Below are 14,149 nucleotides of genomic sequence, written 5' to 3'. Positions count from 1 at the left end.
TTGCTATTAGAGGGAACAAAAAAGAATGGTTTTGATCATTTTTGGTGTGTGTTTTTCTAGGATTTCCTTATGCTTGTGTTAGACACTTACTCAAAATATTTTAAAGAAAATACAGAATACATCTCTGGGTGATATAATGGATTATGGGCAATCTGTTTTTCAGGGAAGCTTGTCTGACATCACTGAGAAGCCCCTGGTAATCTTCCAAGGAACTTCAGAGTTCCCATGGAACAAAGTTTGAAAACCACTGCTGTCATGCTGCAGTGGATGCTAACCAGCATGCAGCCATTTTCATCCCCGCCTTCTCCAGATATACAGAGTGGAAGTCAATTTATGGCTAATTCCTCGGCAGGAATGCTTGCTCAAACCCAACAGAGCTTCTAGTGGGTATACCAGTTTATGAGGCAATCTGTCATATTTAAGCAGATCTCTGTTCCCTGACTAGCCTAAAGCAGAAGCAAGCTATCTGAGTACTGCATACTGCACTGTTGTGAAAATGTACTAAACAATCATTATGGAAACTGGAATGCTTTGAGCATATTTCTACTAATGGATCAGTAACTTGCATTCTGATTGGTTGAGAGACAATATGTTTTAAGTCACCCATACAGAGAGATCAGAGGAGCCAGCAGCATTGTAGACTTAAAACTACCTCGCTGCCAATCCTTCCTTATGAGGCAGTTTCAAAACTATAGATTTTCATCCTATAATTCATTGTGTTCTACTCCTTTGTATTCAGTGGGAGTTGTGGACTTGGAGTATAAATGTGGAAAAGTTCCATAACATCTGCTACTAATTTCTGCCAGATGAAAGTGATAATGATGATGAATATTTCTGTTGATGCTACTGATACATCGGCGCATCTAAGCTCACTTCCACACTGTATGAATATCTAATTGAAAATACATGACTTGTAACACAGACTTGTTGACTTGGACACAATTTTAATCGTCTTTATTCACTTTAGGATTTCTGCTTTCTAATTTTAAAGGAATAGCATATCTGGTGAAAGTTTCTTGGTGGAAGTTTTGCTATAAGGTGCTTGACTTTATCTTGGTAAATGCATTTTATGCTTTTGACCTGAAGGACTTGATATTTTTGTGTCCTCAGCTGAAATTGCCCAGCATTGCCTTGGAATTCTCAGAAATGAGAGAGAATGAGTTATGAAAGGTAAAGGTAAAGGGACCCCTGACCATTAGGTCCAGTCGTGACCGACTCTGGGGTTGTGGCGCTCATCTCACTTTATTGGCTGAGGGAGCCGGCGTACAGCTTCCGGGTCATGTGGCCAGCATGACTAAGCCGTTTTTGGTGAAGCAGAGCAGCGCACAGAAACGCCGTTTACCTTCCCGTCGGAGCAGTACCTGTTTATCTGCACTTTGACGTGCTTTCGAACTGCTAGGTTGGCAGAAGCAGGGACCAAGCAACGGGAGCTCACCCCGTCGCAGGGATTTGAACCGCCAACCTTCTGATCAGCAAGTCCTAGGCTCTGTGGTTTAACCCACAGTGCCACCTGCATCCCTGAGTTATGAAAGGATAGTGTGATTTGTTAATTTTAGGCTGCGCACAGTTTTCGCTCCCACCAACCCAGGGGCCCATACAGACCCAGAGAACATATGTCTTGGATCTGTTCCTGAATTTGAAAGTCAGGCCAATCTGAAAGTCAGGCCAATATTTAATTAGGGGTTGTTGTTTTTTAATCCCACACAGTCAGGGGGAGGGCAGGGGAAGAAGACACTGCACCTCTTTCGCCTCTCCTATGACCATATTGCAGAGAGCAGGAGGATTCAGTCCTGCTGAAGGAACATTGGGAGGTCTCACTGGAGACGCAGGATATCCAAGCTGAACACTGATAAATTCAGACATACAAAAAGAACATACCAGAGGCTACTGGTTCGTGCTTCTGCCTCTGACTGTCAGGCTGTCTTTTTTGGCGGGGGTGGGGTGGGGAGGCTGCTCTACCCAGGAATCCCAAAGAATGAAAAAGTTATTGTAAGTTCTGTTTCCCCTTTCTCCAGTGGTTTCAGGTTTATTCATTTATTTGGTTTGATTTATAAATCCTCCCTTCTGCATACAGATTGACAAATCCATTTAAACATAAAACAGCCATTTAAAATTATTCATAGCACATCAAACGATTCAGTGGGTGAGGTACACAGTTGCAGCTGACCACTTCACTTAACTGCTTCCAAATGCCTGAATAAAAATATGCATTTTAAAATGGTACCAAAACTCATGTGAAGTTGGCACCATTTCTGAGAAGAAGGCATTCCAGAGAAGGAGTGCTACTACAGAGAAAGTTTCATGCCACTATCACACAATGCACTTCTCCTGGTGGCTATTTGTAAGCCCAGCACTGGCTGAGACATTTCAGTTCCTGCAGTCAGATTTTACCTATCATGCTAATCTCCGCTGTATGGATAATCACTCTGTGGATCCTAAGCGGGAACAGCTGAACCAGGTGTCTTGGCTAAAACGTGTATGTGTATATATTTATTTGGCAGGCTACCCATTTGAAATAATGGAGATAGAGAATCCACTCTGACTCATTGATGAGCCTGTCTGCTGTGTTAATCTCAGTCATCCCTCCTACGCGCACTGCTTGAAAATGTAGTAAAATTTATCACCACCTTGATTATGATCTTGTGGACTTCCAGTTGGAGAATGAAAGACGTCATGTTTCTCTGGTGAATAAATAATATAGGATTTGTCAAAATGGATGAGAATTGTTAACTCCTTGATACCATTCAGAGAAGGCCCAGAATGCTAACCTGCTTACCCTCATAGTCTGCTAACTCAGTGTTTTTCAACCTTTTTTGGGCAAAGGCACACTTGTTTCATGAAAAAAATCACGAGGCACACCACCATTAGAAAATGTTAAAAAAATTAACTCTGTGCCTATATTGACTATATATAAAGTAATTCTCTTGAATAGGAATCAAATAAACACAAAGAAAGTATTTTATAATTACTTTATTATGAAATAGTAAGTAAACAGAAATATGAAAAATTATAAAATACTTTATTCAGTGCGCAACCTGGGCCTGTTTGGCTGAACACAAAGCTGATATTCTGGCTGGAATCGAAGAAAGACACACACGTAGCTCTTCGTCAACAGCTCTCAGTCTCTCTCTGTATTTAGTTTTTATAGCAATCATGCTTGAAAAGCTCATCTCACACAGATATGTAGTGGAAAATGGGAGCAATGTCAAAATAGCTTTGTTTGCCAGAAGGGGGAACTCCTTGGCAGTATCCAACCAAAAACTGTCCAAAGGTAGATCAGCAAATCTTAGCTTGAAACCACGATTTTGTCTCAGTTCAGTTAGTTCCTCCTGCTCCTGTAAAGTCATGTCCTTTCCACCAACTGATGCTGAGCTATAAGGGTCCCTAACCCAGTCAAGGCATTCAGTGGAGACTGAAGAGAAATAAAATGACAAACTTCTCCAGTTCTCCTGGTGAACTCGAGTCGTGACGTCTTCTCTCCGCTGCTGCGCACACTGTGCTCGGGCGGGAAGGAAGTCGGAAGATGATGTCCTACTGTGATAGGTCCAGGCTGGAGTCTGGACCAATCACAACCCGGACATCAGAAAAGTGGAGGGTGTCCCCCTGAGGAGCGCCAATCGGCGCCCCTGCTGGCCGAGGGTGGGGTCAAAAACCCCACCCCCCCATACCCAGGACACAGTCCGGCACCCGCCTAGTGGGCGAAAATTTGATTATTATTATTTTTAATCTTTCGAATTTTTCAATTTTTCCCACGGCACACCAGGCAACATCTCGCGGCACACTAGTGTGCCGCGGAACAGTGGTTGAAAAACACTGTGCTAACTAATCCTTTCTTGGCTGTGCATCTGGCTTCTGAAGTCAGGATGCTTTGCTAATGTGGTAGTTATCAAGCCTAAGGAGAACACTCTGTGGGCCTCTCTGGGAGCCACTATGACAACTGTTGTTGATAATAGACACCAATATAGTGATGAGTAAATATCCTTGTCATGCCCTCCAGTGGTAAGGCGTTTTGAACCTCCTTTTCTTCACAGGCTCCATTGAACACACTGGTACCAAACACAATATCCCCATAATTCAGAAGTGCTTGCTAGTTATAGCTGTAGCACTGTGGAGACATTAGCAGTTCAGCTGAGCTCAAAGCATGGACAAGTGACAGAACTTGGGGTCTTTGAGGAGAAAGCAAAATCCTTTCATCATCACCTCATAGGACATGCAAATATTCTTCTCTTCCTGACTTGTCTGCTTTTTGAGCTGCTCCCTAGTTCTTTCCCTTAGCCAGTTCCTCTTCCTGAGATGTCCATCCTCTCCTTCTTCAACCTTTCCCTCTTGAGACTATCTTGGGTCTCTGGGGAGGTGCATTGGTAGCTCTGCATGTAGTGACCATTGTTGGCTTCCAGTTCCAGTCTCCTGACCCCTCTTTTCCTCTGCTGTTCTCCTTCTGGTTTCAGGGACTCCCTCCACACCACTTTAGCCTCATATTCCCCACCTGCAGGTGACAACTCCCCACAGATGTGATCAGAGCTGATTTTTGATCCAGTGATGGGCATCCGGTACCAGCCACATATACTGACATCAGCCAATAAATCCTATCCCCATGCGCTCTTGCCCTTCATTCAGTGGCAGCCATGGGGAGAGTCCTTCACCTAGTGGGAAGGTTGACAGCACTCCACGGCATACCTCTGTTGTCATATTTGCTTTAACATCTCAAACTAGAAATGAGATAAGAACTCTCTGAAAACAGCCATGTGAAATCCAGAACAATCACTCCTGTCAGAAGACAATCATGTCTAGTGGTTGACCTGGTATAATATCCACAAATGGTCAAAGTCCTGGTCAGTGTCTCACTACTGGACATTGTCATTAGCAGTGTAATTTTGTCATGAATCTAGCATTTCCCATATCTATGCTGAGGGAAAAGAGCTCTCAAGCTGGTTGGGAAAAAATGAAGTAGTGGTCTCTGAGACAGGCAAAACAGGCCTCTTCCCTGAACAAGACCTAAGAAGATATTGTTTGGGTAGGGAAAAACTTGCCTCTTGCACCCAAGAGGGTGCCATAAACTTAACAAAAACTTTCATAAACACCCTCATAACTGAAAAAAAATAACTGTAAATCTTCTGAAGTGGAAATATTTAAGGAGACTGCTTTTGAAGGATCAACAGATGCCACAGTGATCTTAATCCTGGCACCACTACTGTCACTCTAGGATGAAACACTCTTTAATCATTGATTCCTCTTGCAATGAGCCACTTCAGGCTTAAAAGGGTTGAATATTGCCATTCTTGAGGGTCCTATAATTTACCATTTAGTGTCTTTGAGACACCTTGCTTTAGCCTTCTGCAGCTGTGAGAACAATGAAATTACTGGCTGGCATTAGGGACAGAAACCTAATGCTTGTAAATACAGTAAAACTGCTTTTGGGCAATTTGGCAACTGCAAAGCATAGTGTTGGAGGTGGTCTTCTGTTCCCACTGATCAGATATTGTCTGAGGTAATTTCTGCTCAAGGTGCTTATTTTGAAGCCAGGAATTGCACTGTATATTTGTGTGACTTCATGAACCACTCTTGTTTCTTTTATTCAAGAAGGGTGATGAGAAAAATGCTAACATGTTGGTAGTATACAGATGTACGGTTTGCTTTCTTGTAATGGAAATGTATCCTCGCCTACATGGGCCAAGCCCCTACCTGAAAGACTGCCTCTCTCTTGCAAAAGACTTAAGCTGCTGAAGTAAAATTCAAACCATGTCACAAAAGCTCAGATACGTGCCACACCAGAAACCTTCTGTCTGTTAGTCAGGGCTGCCTGGGTTACTCATAGGAAACCACTGTTGGAGCACACCCTATCTCTCAGTCAAGAGGAGGTACTTCTCAAAAGTAAAGACTGCCAAACCAGCGAAGTAGTTCAAATTGTTACTTTTTCTTGATTAAAAAACAACACTGAATCTATGTGCCCACTGATGTGCAAACAGACACAGCTGTGCTGCTTTGCTTGTCTGAATCATTAGTTTAATAATCATGGAAGTGACTCCTAAAAACTGAATAGGTTTCTTGTTTCGTTTTTTAAAAATAATAATAATTATTGCAACCATTGGTGCAAGAAAATGTTTCTCCTGCTACAATCTCCTGTTCTTCTGTCACAATTAATCGATTTTTTACTGTAGATGCATACTTTATTAATGTTGTTGATGTGGAAGCACTTGTTAGTGCTATTAAAAAATATTTATAGGTACAGACAGTACCCAAGAACTTACTGCACTTGCTAATTTAAACCAGTAGGCAGCTTAATTTGACAGGTATTAATCTGGGATGCAAAAGGGTCACTCAGCGAAAAATGTTGGGTTCGGAAGCCAATGAAACTGCTCAGAATCACCTTCCACATTTAAAGCTATGCTAAAAATAGTTACAGACTCTTGGACGTGCAAATTAGCATTTTGTGTTGATGCAAAAACTACTTCTTTGCTGGTAAGGCTGCAATCCTAAACAAATTTACTTGGGAGTAAGGCCTAATGAGCACAGTGGGATCGAAATACAGTACTACGTAATCACATACTAGATCAGGCTTGTCGAACTGCTATAGTCATACATATCGCAGCCACGCAGTTAACTACATCTGGCTGAAAGTTTCTCTGTCTCCAGAACACAATCCAGCTCCAATAAAATCAGTTGCCATTGTACCTGTGTGGTGTTATCATCCATATAGTTAGGCTGCTTGAGCCCACAACTTTAATGGGATAAAATAACTCACCTAAGCAGGTACAGGGATTACAGAAACTGCTTTTGCCACTTTAGAATGATGGTTGCATTACAAATTTAGATAATAATAATAATAATAATAATAATTTATTATTTATACCCTGCCCATCTTGCTGGGTTTCCCCAACCACTCTGGGCAGCTTCCAGCAAAGTATTAAAATACTTTATTGCAAAGAAAAGACCTATGACTCTCATTCAGAAAAAAATGTTGTGCATAGGTCCTATCTGATGCCCTTTTAAATGTGTTGTGGGAGGAAGGGATTATAGTTGTACCTTGGTTGTCAAACTTAATCCGTTCCGGGAGTCCGTTCAAAACAGTTCGAAAACCAAGGCGCGGCTTCCAGTTGGCTGCAGGAGTTTCTTGCACTCAATCAGAAGCCGCGTAGGACTTCCGGCCTCCGAAAAACGTTCTCATACCAGAACACTCATTTCTGGCTTTGCAACATTCAGGAGCCAAAACGTCCGAGTACCAAGGCATTTGACAACCAAGGTACGACTGTATTGGTTTGTTGTTCTTAGCTTTACAATGTATTTGTGGTTTTTATATTGTAATTTTATGTTGTGAACCACCCTGAGATCTGTGGATGAAGGGTGGTATACAACCAACAACAACAACAACACTAATAAGGGTTGAGTGAGTTAATAACAAGTTAGTTAGTAATTAATTTATTATTATTATTATTATTATTATTATTATTATTATTATTATTATTATTATTATCACGCCTATCTGGCTGGGTTTCCCCAGCCACTCTGGGCGGCTCCCAACTGGATATGAAAAACACAATACAGCATTAAACATTAAAAACTTCCCTAAACAGGGCTGCCTTCAGATGTCTTTTAAAGGTAAGATAGTTGCTTATTTCCTTGACATCTGATGGGAGGGCGTTCCACAGGGCGGGTGGCACTACTGAGAAGGCCCTCTGCCTGGTTCCCAGTAACCTCACAATGAGGGAACTGCCAGAAGACCCTCAGTGTCCGGGTAGAACGATGGGGGTGGAGACGCTCCTTCAGGTATACAGGACTGAGGTCATTTAGGGCTTTAAAGGTCAGCACCAGCACTTTGAATTGTGCTCAGAAACGTACTGGGAACCATTGTCTTTTCTCATTGATTTTATTTGGACTCAAGTGTGGCTAAGACTGTGCACACTTATGTTCTGAACTCCATTGAATGACATACTTCAAAGTTAACACCCATAAGTTTAGCCTGTACCTTTCTGGGTTCAGAGCTCCCTGTTTATAACTCCCACAAATATATTTTTTTGGTAATGCTATCCTAAATTTTCATCCATCTCTCAAGAGAGGACTTTCTGAAATGACTTTCTAGTCTCAGATGAGACCTCGCAGTTTTTCCTTTGACCTTAAATAATTGAACACTTTAGATGTTTTTGATGGAGCTTTAAACATTCAATACATTTTAACTAGTCTTGAAATGTGTCATATTTTACTTTCATACTCTTCCATCTGTGGTCAGAGGTCATGTCTGAAGATAAAACTGTATCGTCATTTCAATGCATTTTAATATAGCTTTTAAGATTCAGGTGTGTGGTTTTTTTTAAAAAAGGGTATCAGTTGCTATTGGAGTGTATTAAAACATGGGAAATATTTCTAAACTTGCTATACCAGCAAAAAAAGAAAATAAGGGGAGGAAAGCAACAGCACATATGTACATAATACTATACCAATGTAACATTACAAACATATTATAAAGCATAGGGTGGCAAACAACATAATGGCAGCAGTGTTTGTTTGTTTGTTTGTTTGTTTGTTTGTTTGTTATTTCTCACCCACCATTACAGTCCAATTAAACAAATAATTTTAATTAAACTGAGAACAAGTGTAACCATGGCATAGCACTAAAAAAATCTCAGTTATAAAACCTGCATGGAGCCCTCAGTGAGTTTTCATTGCATCAGCTAGCTAACGTCACACAGAAATTAATATTCCACAAACTGCCTGGGTAAACAGGTATTCTATCTGGTGCTGAAACAGGAACATTTAGCAGCACCAGTTGTATATGCAAGAGGAGGGCATCCCATAGTCAGGCCACTACCATAGAGAGGGCCTGAGCCTGTGTCACCACACAGTGCTCTTCCCCTGGTGATGGAATAACAAGGAGAGCCTCTTAGCACTTTAAAAAAAAAAGTGCATTTAGATAGAACATGCAAAACAATGATGTTATACAACAGTATGCAATATAAAGATGTAAGAGTTCTATTGTTCTGGATCAGTTGTTCATCATTCCCACTCTTTCTAAGCACCTACAGATCATGATGTCTCAAAAGAAAATAGTACTTCCTTAGAAACTGAGGTGAATAACTTGAAGTAAATGATGTTTTCAGGGGCAAGTCCCCAGGTCCTCTCTGCTCAAAGCTAAGAGCGAAATTTCTTCACTTTCCTGAGCCGTGTTTCTGATCATGGAGATCAATGCAATGCAACAAAGTGATGTGTTTCATGACACTTTTGGAAATAAGGATAAGTGTAAGTTGGGGATGGGGGGTTGGTCACCAAATTTTAGATGTGACATCCCTTCATCCATTTTGAGTTCAGGTTCTTGCTCTATTGCATGAAAAGACTCTATATTCACCTCAGTACCAATCATAGTGGTCCTGGAGTTGTTCCAACTGCCCCCCACCCAGCTGTACAAAAACCACAGTAAGGACCAAGGACCTGACGTGTAGCACTGGTGTCCCTAATTTAGGACAAGGAATGTGGCTGGTGCTTACTGGAATGGAGCTGTGTGGGTTCACTAGCAGGGGTGCTGCGCTAGTGTGTCCATGTAGCTCTGACCCCACCCAGTACCATAGCAATGGTGCAGTTAAGCATATGTTCATTGAACTGCAAGTTTTTGGATATGCTGACGCAATCATGTGACTACTTTGGGATGCAACAACAATGTGGGATGGATGTTTGAGCTAAATCAAAACTATTTCTTGAAGCTGCATGCTGAGGAGGAAGAAACAGAGGAAGGACTTGAGAAAGAGGGATCAAGGTGGGGTTTTTTTAGTCTCTGTAGTCTTATACTTTAAGCTGTAACAATACCCAAACCACAATACATCTCCCCCCCCAAAGCCCTCCAAAACAGGGTTGCAAGGGAAATTAGCTAGTTGTACTGAGTGAATTTTACCTTCACCTCTTTAGCTGACCTGGATACACAGTATGTTATGGCCTTGCAAGCATCAACTTTATCCAGCTCAGTGAATTTTATGTTCAACTCTTTCCCCAGGCATTTAAAAAAACTAACTTGTTACAAAGCTCAGATTAAATCACTGCAGGCAAAAACATAGAAAGCTTGCAGCAACTGAGACAACACAAAATGGCTTCCAGAGAAATGAGGGTAGTGTAATATTAATGGTATTTGTCTTGGGTAGGTGAGATATATGTATACGTGAATGTGTGTAAGAGAAGGGTATTTATTTCTTTTTTATGCATACCAAATGCCAGGTTAAGTAATTGGGGCCCTCTTTGCATATTATCGTTTGGGTTACAAACCACCTTGACAAATAAATGTGTACATAATATTGAAGTCAATTGACTACTTTCTGTAACACTGGAGTCTAGCATAGCCTGAGAACTGGATTGGGGAATAAAGAAGCACAGAGTTGAAATCAGGAAGAAAGAAGCTGACTGCCCTAGGTCAAATAAAGCTCCAGGAAACACAAGGAGTGTCAAAACCTTGCAGAATCTAAGATACAGCAGCCACCTCTTTTGAAACCAGCCCAGGAGAGGAATAGGCAGGAAGAACCAGCTGCACAAATATAAGAGGGGAGACGACACCTGGCTTACCAGTCGTACATGTGAAAAGGATCTAGGGGTCTTAGTGACTCAAGCTTAACATGAGTCAACTGTGTGATACAGCAGCAAAAAACAAACAAAACTGATGCTATTCTTGATGGCTTCAGCAAAAGTATAGTGTCCCCATCAAGGGAAGTGATAGTACTGCTCTGTTCTGTTCTGCCTTGATCAGACCACACCTGAAGTGCTGTGTCCAGTTCTGGGTGCCCAATTTAAGAAGGATATTAACAAGCTGGAATATGTGCTGAGGAGGGTGACCAAGATGATCAAGGGTCTGGAACCAAGCCTTATGAGGAACAGTTGAGAGAGTCGGGTATGTTTAGCCTGGCAAAGAGAAGACTAAGAGGATATAAGATAGCCATTTTCAAATATCCAAAGGGCTGTCACATAGAGGATGAAGCAAGCTTGTCTTCTCCTGCTCTGGAAGCTAGAACCTGAACCAATGGCTTCAAGTTACGAGAAAGGGGATTCTGACTAAACATCAGGAAGAACTTTCTGACAGGAAGAGCTGTTTGGCAATGGACCAGAATACCACAAGAGGTGGTGGGTGGACTCTCCTTTCTTGGAGGTTTTTAAGCAGAGGTTGAATGGCCATCTGTCATGGATGCTTTAGCTGAGATACCTGCATTGCAGGGGGTTGGACTAGATGACCCTCGGGGTCCCTTCCAACTCTTCGATTCTATTATTCTATGATAATCACACTGCAAGTTTCACCACAGTATGACTATAAACTTAGTACATGTTAAAAATGCTATAATATTAATAAATGTTGATGACATATTGCAGAGTCTCAGGAACTGTCAGTTTACACCAGGGAAAAGGACAATATGAGCTGATCTCATTTCAATACTAGGGAATGTGTGCTATTGAATTTCATTATAGTTGCTTTATTTGTTATTTTGAAATTGCTAGTATCTCCAGGGTAAGTGAACAGATCTAGAAAATGAGTTTTGAATAAACAAAATTGCACACTGTTCACCTAATTATTACCTGTGTTGCACTAATGGTCGAAAGTTCAAAACTTAAAATTTGTAACATAGTAGCCAACATTCTTTGTGGTTGTGATTCTGCTCCTCAGTCTTCATATTTTCAGGGAGTGAATTGTATAGAAATAAATGAGACTTACTTCTGAGCAAAATTGCAATCCCAAACACATTTCCCTAGAAGTAATTTCCATTGAAATCAACAAGGACTTGTGTTTTAAGACTCTCTCTGGTAAAGAGCACTGGAGAAATAAAAACATCAGCTCAAACAGAATGGGCCAGAATGGCCCCCTCATAAATATAAATGATGCCAAAAAATGGGATGTATTAAAGATAAGTAAGAACAATATTTCAGAACTTAAACCATTACAACGTTATATTTTGTTAACCCCTTCAGATCGCTTCTAGTCTATAAATGGTATTCTAGAAAAACAACCCAGAATGTTAGTTTTCAAGCTAGCTAAACCAACAAATTCAGCAGGCACACATACTCAGATGAGATTTATGTAGTAAGCCAAAATGTGTCAGGAAAAATAGACCAACTACTGGCAGGGGCGGACTTTGCTCTTTCAAATTTCAGTGGTGCCCTGGGAGATGCCAAAAGTCAGTGCCCCCTGCCTCTTGCCTTCCCTTATGCGCGTGCTGTACAACATAGTTGTGACACCCTGTGGTGCCCATCTCAGCTTGGCGCCCAGTGCAAGGGAACTGTTTGCACTGCCCTAAATCTGCCTCTGCCTCTGGGCTATCCAAAGCAACCAAATTCAAATCTGTATTTTATGGATATGAACTACTATTGAAACATAGTTTCTGCAGACCTTTTTGTGGTCCATTCCATGAATCCCATCTAGTAACGTGAAGCTGGTGTTCTAGATCACTTTTTCCAGAATAATGTTGCTTAGCTAGAATGGATATCCAAGCTTACCTGGCCTTAGGAGAGCTCACAAAGCCTGTGCACACTCTGCCTTGCCTCTCTCTGCCTGGATCTCGGTGGGCGGGGGGGGGGGAGACGGGGACACCAGATAGACAGTCGCTCAGTGAGCTCACAATGACTTGCTCACTGGCATCTTGAGCAGTTCACAGTGAAGTCTCTCTAACCTTGTTTTACTCTGTAAAGCTCTAAACAACTTGGACCGAAAGCACCTGATTCCTCATGATCACTGAGACCCTCCAGTGGGGCACTTCTGGTGGTTCCCAATTCCCCTGAGGTTCAGTTGTCCGTAACTAGGGACCAAGCCTTTAGCAGGCCCTGCCCTGCGAAACTCACTGCTGATAGAACTTCAAGCAGGAGCCAACCCTCCTTTTCCTGAAATGTCACTCTTCCAAACACTTTTTTGTCTAGACAGGTCTTTACAACATGCTTTCTAAACATGGAGCTTTGGTTGATTTCATACTTACATGTTATGTGCAATCTTTCTGTATTTTTATGAAACTGCAGGTGATGACTTTGTAATTAAGTAAGTAAATAACTCCCAGGAATCGCCCTCTGTCCCTTTCTAAGTGGCCTGGACCTGGTAGATCAGTTTCAATTGAATATAATGGTCAGACCTGGCATCTGGATCTCTGCAGAAGTCCCGGGGGTGGTTGGTCTGTCACACGTAGTAAGGACTCCAGGAGTCCGGGCAGTATTTTGGAACCATCCTACTTGGAAGTTGGTGTTGTGTGCTGTTTGTCTGGAATACCAGTTATTTCCCAGGATGCTTATGCAAACATGGTTTTTGTGGACGTTTGGTGGCTTACTGCATGAATCTCAAGTTCTCATATGTGTCCTGTTAATTTTGAGGATCAGTGTAGCTTAGAAGTTGGTGTTCTGAGCCATTCCGGTTTGGTTCTGGCCTTTACACCGTTCAATTTTCAATCCATATGCTCCCTACAAAGGCAGTTTAATATGAGAGACATTTGTGTAAAAGGAGAAGGAAGGCCAAAACACCTGACCTGTTTATTTCTACATGTTTCTATTTTACTAGGGATTCAGTGAATATGAAATTTATAGGCAACTTAGAAGTCTGTAGTCAAACGCCTGGCTGGAGAAGCTTATTTATTTAAGATATTTATGTACCACTTTTCAAACAGACCTCACAAAGCAGTTCACAAAAGGGCATTACAGCAATAAGGATCAGCTTAAAAAGAGAGAGAAAAAGAAAATGTTACAATAGAAGGTGAAAACAATTGTTTAGAACAAGCTGTAATGGCTTCCTTAGCATCCTGCCCAGGTCAGGATGCCCCTGTGGTAATGGCTGGAAGAAGGAAGAGGAACCACCATGGACATCTGGATTGTGGCAGCTCACCTGAATGATTTCTGATGGTGTTTCCTGCTTGGCAGGGGGTTGGACTCGATGGCCCTTGTGGTCTCTTCCAACTCTATGATTCTATGATTCTATGATTTATTTCTTCTCCCTTCCCCTCAAGGCAAAATAGTCTTTATTGATTTTAAATCAATACAGAAAAAAATGTAACTGTTCAGGTTGAAGCTGCAAGCCCTATTGACCACAGTGGCTGATAATAAGGCACCTGCTTTACAGTATTGTTATCTTATGTATTTTTACTTGGAAATAAATCTCACTTGAGGGGGGATTCCCTTAATGCTCCCCATCAGTGGAAACCCTGCACAAGGACTTCCACTT

General features: G+C 41.6%; 1 protein-coding gene and 1 long non-coding RNA gene across 3 annotated transcripts in view; one reads left to right on the top strand and one right to left on the bottom strand.

The window, feature by feature from the left end:
* LOC308585315 (uncharacterized protein) overlaps positions 1 to 14,149 on the top strand; it is a 472,994-nt gene that overhangs the window by 21,740 nt on the left and 437,105 nt on the right. The window lies entirely within an intron of this gene.
* On the bottom strand, positions 925 to 12,516 carry LOC308585332. Of its 2 annotated transcripts, XR_014007286.1 has the most exons (3): positions 12,451 to 12,516; positions 2,628 to 2,681; positions 925 to 1,139 (listed from the first exon to the last, which is right to left on the bottom strand). It is a non-coding gene; the product is annotated as an uncharacterized lncRNA (long non-coding RNA). The 2 variants fall into 2 exon arrangements; XR_014007287.1 differs by lacking the exon at positions 2,628 to 2,681.

Source organism: Podarcis bocagei (genome assembly GCF_964188305.1).
Source record: "Podarcis bocagei genome assembly, chromosome: 4".
Taxonomy (NCBI): Eukaryota; Metazoa; Chordata; class Lepidosauria; order Squamata; family Lacertidae; genus Podarcis; species Podarcis bocagei.
Note: the sequence above shows the minus strand (reverse complement) of the source record. Positions and strands in the feature narration are given on the sequence as shown.